This window comes from Falco peregrinus, chromosome 18, assembly GCF_023634155.1.
Source record: "Falco peregrinus isolate bFalPer1 chromosome 18, bFalPer1.pri, whole genome shotgun sequence".
NCBI classification, from domain to species: Eukaryota; Metazoa; Chordata; class Aves; order Falconiformes; family Falconidae; genus Falco; species Falco peregrinus.
In genome coordinates, this window is record NC_073738.1 from 2,173,793 (window position 1) to 2,187,286 (window position 13,494).

Consider the following 13,494-nt stretch of genomic DNA (forward strand, 5'->3'; position numbering starts at 1 on the left):
AGCATCACCCCTCACACCCTGAAATGAGGGGTGCCAGGCACCCCGTCCTCTGCAAAAACACTTTCCCGGCTGCTCTGCGGCGTTTTTCTGGGGGTGCTTGTGAAGCCTGGCCAAAGGGGTCGCACAAGCCAATTAATGCTGATATTAAAACGGTGTTTTTCCAGGCTTAAATGCCAGCTGGATGCTGCTCTCCAGCTCGGGCAGCCAAAGGGTGGAAAAAATTCAAACACAGGCAGGCGTTTACGTGGAGTTGAACTTAATCTGTGTCCCCTTAAAGAAAGGGAAATAAAAAGGTGTTTGTACGCCCCCCCCCCCCCCCAGCTGGATATGGGTGTCTGGGGGGGAGGAGATGTGCCCCTGTGTGCAGAGGGGGGGTGGGGTGGGATGGGATGTGTTTCTTAACGTCTATAATGCAGCTTGGCAATAAGATATTTTTTTTTCTAGCTGCTGCTTATACCTTAACGATTGTCGGAAAGAAAATTAAATACCATAATACTACTTAGGCCTTGCATAGTAGTTCACGGAGTACTTGAAAAACGTTAATCCTGACAACATCCTTGTAAGATGGGTATTACCCTGCTGATGTCGAAGGAAAGGGGGAAGTGGTGAGACTGTCGGCTCTACGGCGCCTTAGTAAAACCCTCCTGCTTGTATAGCCCTTGTAGGTTGGTTATTGCTGATATCGGGCATTGGTGGTGCCTGTGGCTTGTCCAAAGTCCAGAATTTCTGTGGAACTGAGAGGAGGACTTGGAGCATTCGAGTGTCGGGTGGTGGTGTTGCCTGAAATGCAGGGTGGCAATCGTGTGACAAGTAGGAAGTAACTCTCGGTGTAGTTACTATGGAGCTACTAGAGCTCCAGCTTGTGAGGTGACATGGGGAACCTCCTGGAGCAGTATGAGGGGGGGAACCGGCGGGGTGAACTGTTGGTTAGAGGGATGCTTGTGGCTGTGTGGGGGTCTCAGCCCACCACGGTGGTCTAGCCAGCCTGGGATGTGGGAACTTGAGAGCCGGGTTTGTGGAGAGTTGGAGGAGAGAAGACCCTGAGCGATTGATCCTTAGCGCCCCGAACCAAAGCGTGCTGCGGTGGGTGGGCGGTGGGCAGCCTGGTGCCAGCTCTGGGATGTGCCACCATCCCTGGTGGCCCTGGTCCTGGGGCTGGGGTCCTGTGCTGGTGCTCCCTCCCTCCAGGCTGCTGGAAGGGAAGTGGGATAATAATGGGAAATTCCTGAGATTCCAAGGAGTCTGCGCAACCTCGACCCATCTCAGTTTCTCAACCCCCTCTGCTCCAGAGCTCCCTTTGATGCTGGCTTGCTGTCTTAACCCTTTGAGAGCCTCCCTGAAGAGGAGGCAGCTGCCTGCCTTGCCTGTACCCCAGGGCAGCCCTGGATGTTCTCAGAAACCTGTGTGAAATGTTTTCTCCTCCCTACTTCAGCTGGCGGTGCCTTAGAGAGAAGCGAGGAGCAGCTGAGAGCTGCTGGCATGGGGAGGCTTTGCCTCCAGCAGCTGCCGGGGTGGAGGCTGGAAGGTGCTGGTGCCCAGGCGTGGGGAGAAGGGAAAGATGCTCTAGGCAGAGGAACGTGGGTTTGGGTGGGTTTGGTTCCTTCCCAGCTGCTGCCCCCCAGAAGATCCTGGGAAGGGAATATCCTGGGAAGGAGGAACCATCCAGGCAAGGGGGGAGTGTGTCCCCCAAAGGGCAGCCCCGGGGGAGCCCACCCTTGCCAAAGAGCTCTGGCTGGTGTTGGAGTTGAGGGGCAACCTACCTCTTCTATCTCCCGAGGAGGGGGTGGAAAAGCAACGTTTATCCTGGCAGGGAAGAGGCTGCTTTTGTGAACATGCCTTAGCACAGGGTCCCCTCTGTTTGAGCCGTGGCCTTCTGCCAAATTCCTGAGTTTCTTTCTTCATGAGAGCAGGAGGAAGAGGGCTGGGCTTCCTCCCTATCTGATGTTACCCCAGCAATAAGTTGTGTGAAGCCTTTCAAGAAGGTGGCTGGTGAACGCTGCCCGCTGCTCTCTCCGTGCCCATCGGCACTGGGAACTGGCTGGGTGGCAGATGTCACTCTCTTCACCCTCCTCGCCGTCCCCCTTTTGACTTCAGCTGGGTGCTGGGGTGTCTGGTTGTGGGCTGGAGGCTGGGCTCACCTCTTGACACAAGCACTGAGGGGTGGGAGGGCGATACCCCGGTGAAGTTTGAGGGTTTCTGCAAATGAAGGGTGGGGGGGAGCCGGCAAAGGGCAGGCAAGGCTGCCCGCGCATCCGAGGGGACCAGCTGCTCCCGAATGTGCGTTGTATATAGGTTTATATCCACAGCTGAGCGCTGTGCTGCGCTGGCCGGGCTGGGGGATCGGCGTTGAGTCCCGATGGAGGTGGTCAGGGCTCTGCCCCCTCCTCCCAGACAGCCCCCGTGGCTGGTAGCTCTGCGCTTTGCCTCACCGCAGCTCGGTGTGCGGCGTCAGCCGGGGCCTTGGAAATCCTGTCTGAGCATCCGAAGCCGTGTGTTTGGTCTGGGGGGACTTCAGGCTTCACCTGCATCCTCAGAGACATCGCTGGGCAGCGCGGCCGCTTGAGATGCAGAGGAGCTGGCACACGCCTGGGCACAGGGCTGTGCCCAGGTGGGGAGAAGGAGCAATATCCAGCGTGAGAAGCTCCTTTTCTGCCTCCGTCTTGGTGACCAGGATGTCCTGCTCCTCTCCTGGAGGACATCTAGCCGAGACCCGAGGCTGGGCTTTATCCCAGAGCTGTTCCTTTGCCTGGATTTGCGCTGCTGATCAAGCAGTTGCCCTGTTGGATGCATCTCTGGCTGCGCACATGCATCCCCAGCTGCTGGAGCGTGGCTGCTCAGAGGGGCTGCCTGCACACCCCACAGTGCTAGAGCTTTTTTTTTAATTTTTATTATTATTATTACTATTATTTCCTTACCGCTGCAGCCTAGCTGGCAGGAAGTTAATGGCCTCCTTGCTCAGCAGTCCCTCCTCCCCCACCAAGGAGAAGCAGCCTGGCCTGAGATGCAGCATCCTTTGTTTGATCCTGCGCGCGGAGGTGATGCTGCCAATCCAGACCCTCCACAAACCTTCACAGTCCTGGCTCCGGCTGCCCTGCCGGTGCAGAGCACGAGGAAACCCCAATCCCGGTGCTGCTGCTGCATCTCCGCATCCCCTTTCCTAAACTGCATTTTTTTTTTTTCTCCTCAAAAAGGGGCTAAAGGCGATGCAAGACTGCCAAAAATATCTTCCGTAGGTGTGTCGGCAGGGTCCCTGCTGTCTCCATCTGCCGTGCTTGCGTGCCTTCAGCTTGCCTTCAAGGAGCTGACGTGCCTTGCGGAGAACCCACACCCGGCGTGGCGGTGGGCGTGCGGGGATATCCCGAGGGATTGGGATCTCGGGGCTGACATTCCTCTTCACTGAGTCAGGGATCGGGGAGCAGCTCCTGGCTCCACAGCTGCTTCCCTAGACCTGGCGTTGGGCACAGCACCTCCGAACGGGAGCTGGGAAACCTTCAGTTCCTGCGGATGACCCAAAGAACCTCCCTGGTGGATTTATCACCATTAAAATTTTTGCCTTTCCGCACAACGCGAGCGGTCCAATACCTCTGGGCTAACTCGCTTGGAAAAAGTTACCGAGCGGCTCTGAGCTCTGCAAGGAGCCAGCGAGATCCGTTCTTGGCATTCGTCCCTGCTCCATCTGGTAGCAGCCTACTACGTTAATAAAGTGATCTTCCAAGTTTTGAGGGAGCTGGGGGGGGAGGGGGGGGCAGGAAGGGAAAGGGGAACAACTGTGTTGCTGGGACGGAGTCCAGGTGTTTATCCCGTGCTTTATTTGTGCCGGGTTTCTGGATGAGAACTGCTTTTCTGTCTCGCTGCACACACTTTGCGTGCCGGGGAGCTCTGAGCAGGCTCTGCTTTTTGCTGTGGTGTAGATGCAAGCTGGCATCCCTGTATGGGGGAGGGGCAAGGACCCCCCCCCAACTCATGGCTTGGAGTTGCTGGGGGATGCAGGATGCTCCTGCACTGGGGGAAGGGCTTCCCTGGTGCATCTTCTGGGGTGTGGGGTATGGGAATGCTGTGATTTAATGGCTGGAAATAGCAGTGAATCTGCTTTAGGGTGGAGTGTCTGATTTTCTGAAGGGCTTATTCCAAGTGCTGTCCATGCCACAGACCTCTCATCCGTGACACTTTTCCTCCTGGAAACCCAAAGTCCTTCTGCAGGGCTCTGGTGCCCTCCTCCAGCCCAGCCGTGGGGGTCACCTCTCCGTGGCTGATTCTCCCTGCAGCCCAGCGTGATAGCTTTAACTGGTGATGCCCTGGTGTGCAGAAGCCAAAGTTGTTAGGGTTTTTTTTGTTGGTTTTTGTTTCTTTTTTTTGGATGAAGCCTCTGGAAGGGGGAGAGTGAGGGGAAAAAAATCTTACTGTGACTCTGTGCAGGTGACTCCTCACCCTGCATTGCCGCGTTGCTCCTTCCCAATAGCTCCAGGTGTTCTCCACCCTTCTGGGAGACGTTTCTCAACTGCTCCTGGAGTGAGGAGCAGGGGAACGTGCTCCTGCTTCAGGTGTTTGGTCCCTGCTTATTGTTAGAGACTGAACCACCCTGACGAAGCGGATGGCGAGTGAGCTTGTTCTCCAAGAACGCTATTCCCTGCGGTCAGGGTGTGCAGCGCTGGTGCACTGGGGTCCTCCCGCTGTCACAGTCCTGCTGCACCCAGAGCCCAGCAAAACCCAGCCCAGGGGGGTTGGTGGGTTTGGGCAGGACCCCAGGGCTCGGCAGCCCTGCCCAGGTGAGGGGGGTGGCAGCCCCTCTGTGCCCCCCAGGCCAGGAGAGCAGGGCTTGGGCTGAGGCTGCAGCAAGGGCTGCCCAGCGTCGACCTTGCCCGGGGTGGGGGGGGAAAGGCTGCAGATGAATGTTGACTTTCCTAAACTTGCTTATCCATGCCCGGGGCCAAAAAACCTTGTGGAAAAACCCAGCTCCATTGCGATGCCGGCTCTGTTCCCAGAAACAGCGATGGGGGGGAGGGTGGGACAGGCACTGCTCTGCTTCGGGGGCTCAGTGATGGGGGCGGGGGGGCTCTTGCCAGAAGTGACTTCTGGCTTCACAGCTTGGCAATCCCTGTTCCCCTGTGTTCGTTTGTAATCTTTCCATTCCGGATTAAAGCAGGTTTGTGACAACAGGCTGGGTTTTGCTCGGGTGTGCGGGACCCTTGGGAGCTGCTGGCGGAGTTTTTGGGGAGGGGGGCGAGGTGGGAGCTGCCCGTGCCGATCAAGAGAAGAGCAAAACCGCTGTTGTCCCACGTAGCCAGCCACGCTGGAGCTGGTAGTGATGGGGTTTTGCTTTTCCAGGCCCCCCCCCCAAGCCCTGTGCCAGCCTGGCCCCAGTACACTGGGTGGGCAAAGGGGGGGGTCCTTGGGGAACGGTGTCCTGCAAAGTTGTGCTCCGGGTTTAGGTTGTGCAAAGCCAGTTTGGAGGCGGACTGGGAGCAGATGCTGGGAGAAGGATGCAGCTGCACACGTGGAGGGCTGGACCAGCCATTTTGGCAGCGTCTTCCCTGAAAATGCTGGTAGGAACTGAAGTCGTTCTTCGCAGCCTGTTCTTTGATAGTAGGATGTTTGCAAGCCCTCTGCAATGCAAAAAAAAAAAAAAAAAGCCTATGCAAGCGGCATGATGCTGCCTTTATTATTAACAAAAAGAACAATTTATTATTTTTATTTTTTTTTTAGCTTGTCCCCAAGAATCAGCAACTCTTTGAAAGGCAGGATGTGAACTTGGGAGCCTTCTGGCAGAGCAGAGCTGATTGCTTCCCTTGTTTAACTCTTCTTTCCCAAAACCCTGGTGCAGCTGCACAAAGGTGACTATCACCTCTGGGGGCTGCAGATTTGGGGGTGTCGGGGGGCGGGGGGGGAATGGTGTATCTGCATCCAGTGGTGAAGGCTGTGTCGCTGCTCCCTGGACAAGTCTGCCAAAAGCACTTGCTTGCAAGCAGCCTGTGTTGCCTACAAGCGACACGTTGAGCCAGAAAGGCTCTTCTAAACACTCAGTCATCTCACACATGATCTGTGGTGTAAACTCGCCTCGCTGGGAGAACAGATACGGGTGTCTGAGTCACGCTGAAGACGCAGCGTCCGCATCCCGTAGCCAGCAGACCTGCATCAGTTGGCTCTTTGCAGAGCGGCTGGGCAGTGCCATGCTGTGCTTCAGCGGGTTTTTACAGCCGTGTCCCACCAGGCTATTCCTTGCAGAAGTTTAACTCTGTTTCCAGCTTTTGAGAAGCTCCGAAATCGAAGTTCAAGTGCTGCCGCTTGGCTTCCCGGGAAGGCAGTGCTGGGGGGTGGATGCTGCTTGTAGGGCAGGGCTGGGATGCGATGGGGTGCAAGTGCTTGGAGTCACACTGGTCTGGAAGTGGGATCACTGGCAAACCCTTTACCTCGGGGTCCGGGGGGGTGAAAATACTGCCAAGGTGCCATCAGCTGAGGGGTCACAGAACTGAGCCCCCAGTGCTGATATGGGGCTGTCTCCGGTGGGTGTATGGGGAGGGGTGGGCTGTGTTGGCGTTCTAGAAGATCTCTGCTGGAAGAGCCTCTAATGTAGCCTTGCCTCTGGTGGTGCAGCTATTGCTGGTGGCTCCTCACCGTGAGCTGGGTGGGCTCCTGCCGCCCTGGCAGCGTGAGGCTGCCCGGAGCGATGCTGGGGGGAGACGGGGGGAGGGATGCACGGAACCTGGCCGTCAGCAGCGGGGTACGCTCCCATCTGCCTCGCAGTTGCTGCGGTCGGGGAACTCCTAATGCGGGAGCCAGACGGGCTCTATCTGGCTGGAGGAGACTCGACTGACCTGGTTTAGCAACGCAACAAAAAACCCCGCCGCGGCTGGGGGCTGCGGCTGGACTGGCGCAGCCTCGCCGGGGTGTCTTGCCAAGGGCACCTACGCAGGGTCTGCTACGGGCCGTAACGCTCCTTTTCTTTGGAGGATGACCCGTGTGCCCTGGGGTTTTGGGGGTGCCAAGTGGCTGCCCCCTCTGTGGATGCAGAAAGCAAATGGCTCTGGGGGGTGGGGGGGCAAACAGCCGCTGGGAAGTGGGGCTGCCCTTGCTGTCACTGTGCTCCCCCCGCCCCCCCCCCCCCCCCCGAGCTGGCTGCTCGATGACTTCTGCAGCGTGTGAAATCTGGGGTGGCTTTTCTTAGCGTCTCTCCTGCTGGGTGCAATCACCCGAGGTCCTGGGGCTGCAGAGGGAAGGGGGGGGGGTTCTGCCAGCTCCCAGCAAGGATGCGACGTTGGCGATGCTGCCCTGAGCCTCAGCTCCATCACGTGTCCCTCTGCCCCACATACTCGCGTGCCGCTTGGCTTAATCTGACAGCAGCCCCCCGCGGCGGGGGGGATCGGGTGGGGGGAGGGATCCCATGTGTCCCATCCGTTCAACTCTAATCAGGCGGAGGATGGATGCCAGCGGTGTCTGCGAGGAGAGACACCGAAGCGCGAGGCTGAGCCACCAGCTGTCTGGCGGCTCTGCCCCCGAGACCAGCAGGCTCCTCTCCATCACTTGTTAAAATAACGCATCTCTGCCGGGGTGGCGGAGCAGCTGGGGGGGATGCCGAGGGCTCGACGCTTGCTCGTCCTGCCTGGGCTCTCATCCCTCCTGCCTCGCAGCCACTGCTGCATCGACGAAGCTGCAAAGCACCAGGTGGTCCCTGAGACCCACTGAAACTTGGCTCCCTCCTCATCCCCTCCGGCGGGGAAAACACCGTGACGCTCCTGCCAAAACAGGAGCAAAGCCTTTAGATGCTGTTGTAGCGTCAGCCAGAAGCGGGGCCACCTCCCTACAGGTAGCTTGCATGGGTGGGTTTTATTTTATTATTTTATTTTATTTTCCCCTGGCTCCCGTTTGTTCTTGAAAGGTTACTGGTTTTGCCTGAACAGCTATTACTTAGCAGCAGACTTTACACAAATGTCACATCTGAGGGTGCGTGGGACTAATTATTTCCTTGCAGTTTGTCAGGAGAGGGATGGTTTGAAGCGGCTTCGCCCCGTTTGTCATCTCAAGCTGCTTGCACCAAGAGCCTGCGGAGCCCAGAGTGGTTTTTTTCTAAGGACCCTTCAGGGCTCCATCTTCTCTTATGGGACTTTTGTTCCCTGCACAGTTCTCCACCTGTTGCACCAACTTGGGAAACAAGTGCTGCTGCAGCAGAGGGAGGGAGTGAAGGGCAGCAGGGCAGGTGTGCCCATGTCACCGGAGCAGACACCAGCGTGACACCAGTGTGACACTGGCAGGGTGGCCAGGCGAGCTCTCGTGACATGGTCCCTCCTGCGGCTCCTGGCAGGCAGCCTCCTTCCTCCGTGGACTTTGGGCTCGGTGCTTAGTGGAAGCTGCCGTGGCCGGCACAGAAATTCCTGCTGGTTCCAGCTTGGGCTGTGGTGCCTGGTGGTGGGGATGGCTGGTGCTCGCAGCGGTGGCCTTGGTGCGTTGCTCATGCTGCTTCTGAAAGAGGGAGGCAGGTTGAGCAATAAGCGCCCTCCCCCCTTCCCTGCTTCCCCAGCCAAGACCTATTTCTGGGAAGGCTGGGGGAGGGCAGCGAGGACCCACAGCTCTGCTCCTCCTTCCCTTTCCACTGGGAGAAGGGGGAGAAGCGGGTCCACTCCGCCAGGAGACCATCCCCACGCCAGGAGGGACGAGCCCACCCCCCCTGCAGATCCCGCGGGTGCCCCGTTCCCACGCACACGCCGCCTCCCGCGCTCCCAACCCAATGCAATTCGCTCGCTGCCTTCTCATTAAGATTTAATTTATTGCTGACTCTTATTGTGGCTGATTCTCACGCAGAGGAGCCAGTTTTCCCCTCTCTGGTGTGTGGCAGGGATCTGGGCGTCTGTGTTTGTGCTGGGCAGGGGGAAGCACTGGTTTGGGCAGGGGGGCTGGCTGTTCCAGGGATCTCCCAGCCTTAAATTCCCTAGGGGTTGAAATGCCTTTTCTTGATCAGGCAGATCCCATGAGCTGGGCAGAAAAGCGATGCCTAATCTTCGGGGGAGATGCTCAACTTGTGCATTTCATCCTACGTACGCCTGGTGCAGGTGGACAGGTTACTCCTGCCCGCTAACACCGGGCCGTGGGGGCTCAAGGAGCTGCCTTAAATCCTTGGGAGTTTTCCACAAAAATCAAACAGAAATAGAAACTTCATTCCAGCTCGGTCTGTGCAGTCTATGGCTGTTTCTTCCTCTCCCTTGCAGCTGTAGCAGGGCAGAGCGGCTGTGGGCACAGTGTTGCTGTAAATGCAAGCAGCGGGGCTGTTAACTGTCTTGCAGCTTATTTTTATTTCTTTTTATTTAAATTATTTTTTTTCTCCCAATGACCGTGGCTTTTCAGTTTTCTGTGAGCTCTCCACGGGGATGAATTTCATTTCCAGCCCTCGCACCGACTGGGGCTTCCCTCCTCCTTGTATCTGGAGGTTGCTGCTGGGGACTCTTGTCTTCTCCCAAGCGTTATTAGCATGCCCAGGGCATGGGATGCGGTTGCCACGGCAACGGGATGATTTCCACTGGCAGCACCAGCAGATAGTACGGGAGCTCCTGGGCCGTGGCTGAGCCGTAAATGCAGCTCTGGCTGGGGATGCACACAACTTAAAATTTGCATTTGCCCTTTGCAGGAGCCGTGTGTCCCACTGTGTGGCTTCCCTGCCAGCCTGGGGGCTGCCTGCAGCCCCCCAGCTCAGCACCCTTCAGGGGATGGGGCTGTTAAAATGGGGCATCTCTATAAAAGCTGCTGCTGAGCAGCAGGAAAATCCTCTGGATGTGCAAAGACCCCGGGCGGTGGTGATGGCTCTTGGCTCTCCCCGTGGGACCGGGATGGAGCTCTGTTCCCGTTCTGGAGCCAGGTCTGGGGCTGCTCTGCATAGCCCGTTGCCTTCCAGACCTGCTCTGCAAATAGAGAATTAGTGACCTGGGGGGGGAGCATTTGGGGTCTGAGCTGTTTGTACTTCCAAGCTGGCTTTGTTTTCTTTGCCCTTGGCGTGAGTGAGGCAGTGACTTCCAAGAAACTCAGGAAAGGGCTCCAGGATGCGAGCGGCAACTCGGCTAAAACAAGAGACACTTCTCAGGACTGTCCTCTCATGCCCCTGTAAGCTGAGGTAGTGCACTTATTGGATTAGCGCTACTGTTAATTAAGCCCCAGCTCCCCCAGCAGCTGCCTAATGGCACTTGGGTTTGGCCAAAACCAATGCCCGTCTCCTGCCGATGGTGGCTGCTCCCGGCTGCCCAGCAGGTACCAGCCTCCCCGCAGCTGTAACGTGGCGCTGCCCCTTTGGAAGGGGAAGGATTTGTCCCTGGGAGCAGCTGAGGTGCGGCCCCCCTTGAGGCGGGGGGGGGGGGCTGTTACATGCAAACCCCCTCAGCCACCAAGGCTTCTCGGCTGCTACAAAGGGGTTTTGTCATCTTTGCAATGCCAAAAGGACCTGCTTCCCTCCGTGCCGTCTCCTCAAGGTACGGATGCATCAACTCAGCGACTCACACGGGTGCAGCAGCCCTCGCAGGAGCAATCTTGGCTCACCAGAGCCCAAGCTGGGCCAGCATTATTTAGATGGAGTCCCTGTCTTGCCAGCCCCCCCGGACTGTTCATCCCTGCCGGCAGCAGACAGCAGCTGGGATGGATTTGGTCCCAAGGTGCCTTATGCTGTTTTGTTGCTTCTAAAGCATCACTCACCCCTGCAGCAGCGGCGGTAGCCGAGCCTTTGCCGAGGTGCCTGGCAGAGGGGGGGGATCAGGGCAGCACCCACCCAGACACCCATGCTCCAGTGGCACTGGGAGAGCAGGAACCGTGGCCAAAATGCCTTAAATCAACAGCAAACCCATGCCCAGGTCTGGAGGGGGGGGGTCCTCCCGCTGTCCATCGCTCCTGGTGAGCGCAGGACCCGCCTGGGGAATCGGTTTTATCCTTATCGGAGTCTTGACGCCGGAATTCCTGGCAGCAAGTGGGCGGCAGCTCGGTGAGGCACTGGCTGTGATGGTGCATCCCAGTGTGAAGCTGTGACACACCAGTGCCTGAAGGTAGTGGGGCAGGGAGCCTGGACTCACAGTATTATATCCCCCCTAATCAGATTAATCTAAACAGAGATTAAGCCGCATCCTTCAAGCAGCCGGTGATCTGTTTGTATAAAACTGATTCTTGTCATTGTTGATCTTATTGCTGGATGTTTTGGGGGGCTGTGGGGGGTTTGTTTAGGCTTACGGTGTGGGTACGGCCGCATCCTCTGTGCATCCCCCACCCCCTGTGCCGGTGAAGGATGAGGGGGGGCTGGTCCCTGTCAGAAGGGTCCCCCCGCTCCCCTAAAGCAGCTGGGATGCTGGTGACAGGACACGGCAGCAGGTGATGTCCAGCAGGATAGGCATCTGGAGCAGGGGGGTAGTGATGTGTTTCAATTTTTTGGGAAGCTGGCTGGGGGGGGGTCCCATGCCAGTAGCACTGGGGAAGAGAGCAGGCAAGAGCTGCTTGCTGAGTTCTCTCTTTTTTTTTTTTTTTTTTTTTCATTCCCCTTTCTGCAAACCACATCTGCACTGTTTGGTCTCTGCCTGTGTGTGTGTGTGGTGGGGGGGGGTTCTCTTTATTTTTTCAGTGAAGCTGAGGCAGCTATTTTTATTCTCGGAGTTTCCTGCATTGCTGCTTGACTGAGGTATGTGCTGCTCTTGCAGGTCTGTGGTTGCCTCTCTGGTGCTGCGCTGCTCCAAGGCCTGACCACGCCGTAATTAGCCTTGCTCAGAGGTGCTAATGCTGATTCTGTAAATAGATAACTGCTAAGGCTGGAGGAGACAAGCGAGAAGCCCAGGGGCTGCTTGAGATCCACAAAGAGCCATTCCGTGTGGCCTGGGAAGGGATGGGAGCAGCTATCCCAGTTTGCTGCGTAGCACTGGGATGAGAGCTTGGTTCAGCCACCAGCTGGGCGACTTACACCCTGAAACGGGGGTGTCAGCGTGGGGCACAAAGCCTTCAGACCCCCAAGAGTGGGTGAGACACCCCCCACCCCCAGTTGTCCTCTGGGAAGGGCTGCGGTCTGTGCTGGGAGGACCGCATAGCTCTGGGCACCTCTTCCAGGAGGATCGCCTGGCTTTGGGAGAGAATTTCTCCAGGTTTTTGAAATTCTCCGTGCATTTGACAGTGAAACCCAGATGCAGCGTGATGTGCTGCCCCGTGCATCCAGGGGCTGGGGCTGGCTTTGCCTCCCAGCTGCTTTCCCGCACTAGGCAGTGACTCCTGAAATCCCAGTCTGGTCCCGCCACCCAGTTTGGGAATCCTGCTGGAAGCCTCGTGAAGGAGAAACCCCTGCCAGTTTCAAAAGGCAGTTTTCCCCCTTCTTGCTGTCTGCCTGCGGTAGAAGCCCGAAGTGCTGCTGTGGGGTGCCCTCGGTTTGCCATCCCGGGAGAGCAGCTGCCATCTGTTCCGTGTCAGATCTCCTCTCTGGGCTTTTCCTGGGGAGCGTTGTGTGCTGAGGGCTTTGCCTCCGCGGCCGCTGGTGCTGAGCAAGCTGGGAACATTCCTCTTGCAAACTGTTTCCTCTGCAGTGTGTGTGGACACAGCCAGGGTGGCTGCCCGGGCTGGATCTGACCACGGGCAAGAGCATCCGCTGCGATGCAGGGTGGAGCTGATCCCCCTTGAAGGACCAGGACCCAAGAGGTAAAGCACCACGGTGTCAGGACTGACCCTGTGATGCAGGATGGAGCTGACCCCAACTGAAGGACCAGGACCTGAGCAGTAAAGCACCACGGTGTCAGGACTGACCCTGTGATGCAGGATGTGACCCCGACTGAAGGACCGGGACCTGAGCGGTAAAGCACCACGGTGTCAGGACTGACCCTGTGATGCAGGATGTGACCCCGACTGAAGGACCAGGACCCGAGCAGTAAAGCTGCTGGCTCGTAGCCAGACCACGCCGGAGGTCTCCTGCCTTACACTCCCCTTCCAGGCGTATCCTATGGATCCACCAAACACCCCGAACTGGCACGGATGAGTAGCGGATGAGTAGCACAGCCCGTGCCCCAAGACGGGCACAGTTACGCCAGCTTGGTTTATGCCAGGGTTGTGATATTCTGCAGCACCAGGAAACCATGAAGTGAGGCTTGTGTGGCCGAAACTTCAGTAAAATAAGCAAGTGAAACCACCCTGCTGCCCTCTGAGCCTTCAAAGTCATTGTAAACCAGCGCGTTAGCAGCGTTTGCGTGGACTAAGTTACCCCGAGGAGTGTTTAATGAAACGCTGAAGATGTGTTAAGGTCTCTCCAGAAATCAGAGGAGAAACCTGGAATGGTTTTGTGCCCTGGGGTGTAAACAACCCAACCCTCCCCTTCCTTTCTTTTGATAAAACTGAAGTTTAGCTTAAGCCAGTGTATGGAGACTGGGAGGGAACTGGTGGGGAATGTGAATGGGCTGGGGAAGGTGTCAGGCACCTGCCAGGGCGCTCGGTGAGAAATCCCGTCATCCCAGACGGCTCCTGCCAAACCTGCGTGTCACTGTGCCCACAGCCCCGGCTGCGCTGCCCCTC

At 57.4% G+C, this 13,494-nt stretch overlaps 1 protein-coding gene across 2 annotated transcripts in view; it reads left to right on the forward strand.

Moving 5' to 3' along the window:
* LASP1 (LIM and SH3 protein 1) overlaps positions 1 to 13,494 on the forward strand; it is a 33,051-nt gene that overhangs the window by 5,220 nt on the left and 14,337 nt on the right. The gene's annotated exons all lie outside the window — the stretch shown is intronic.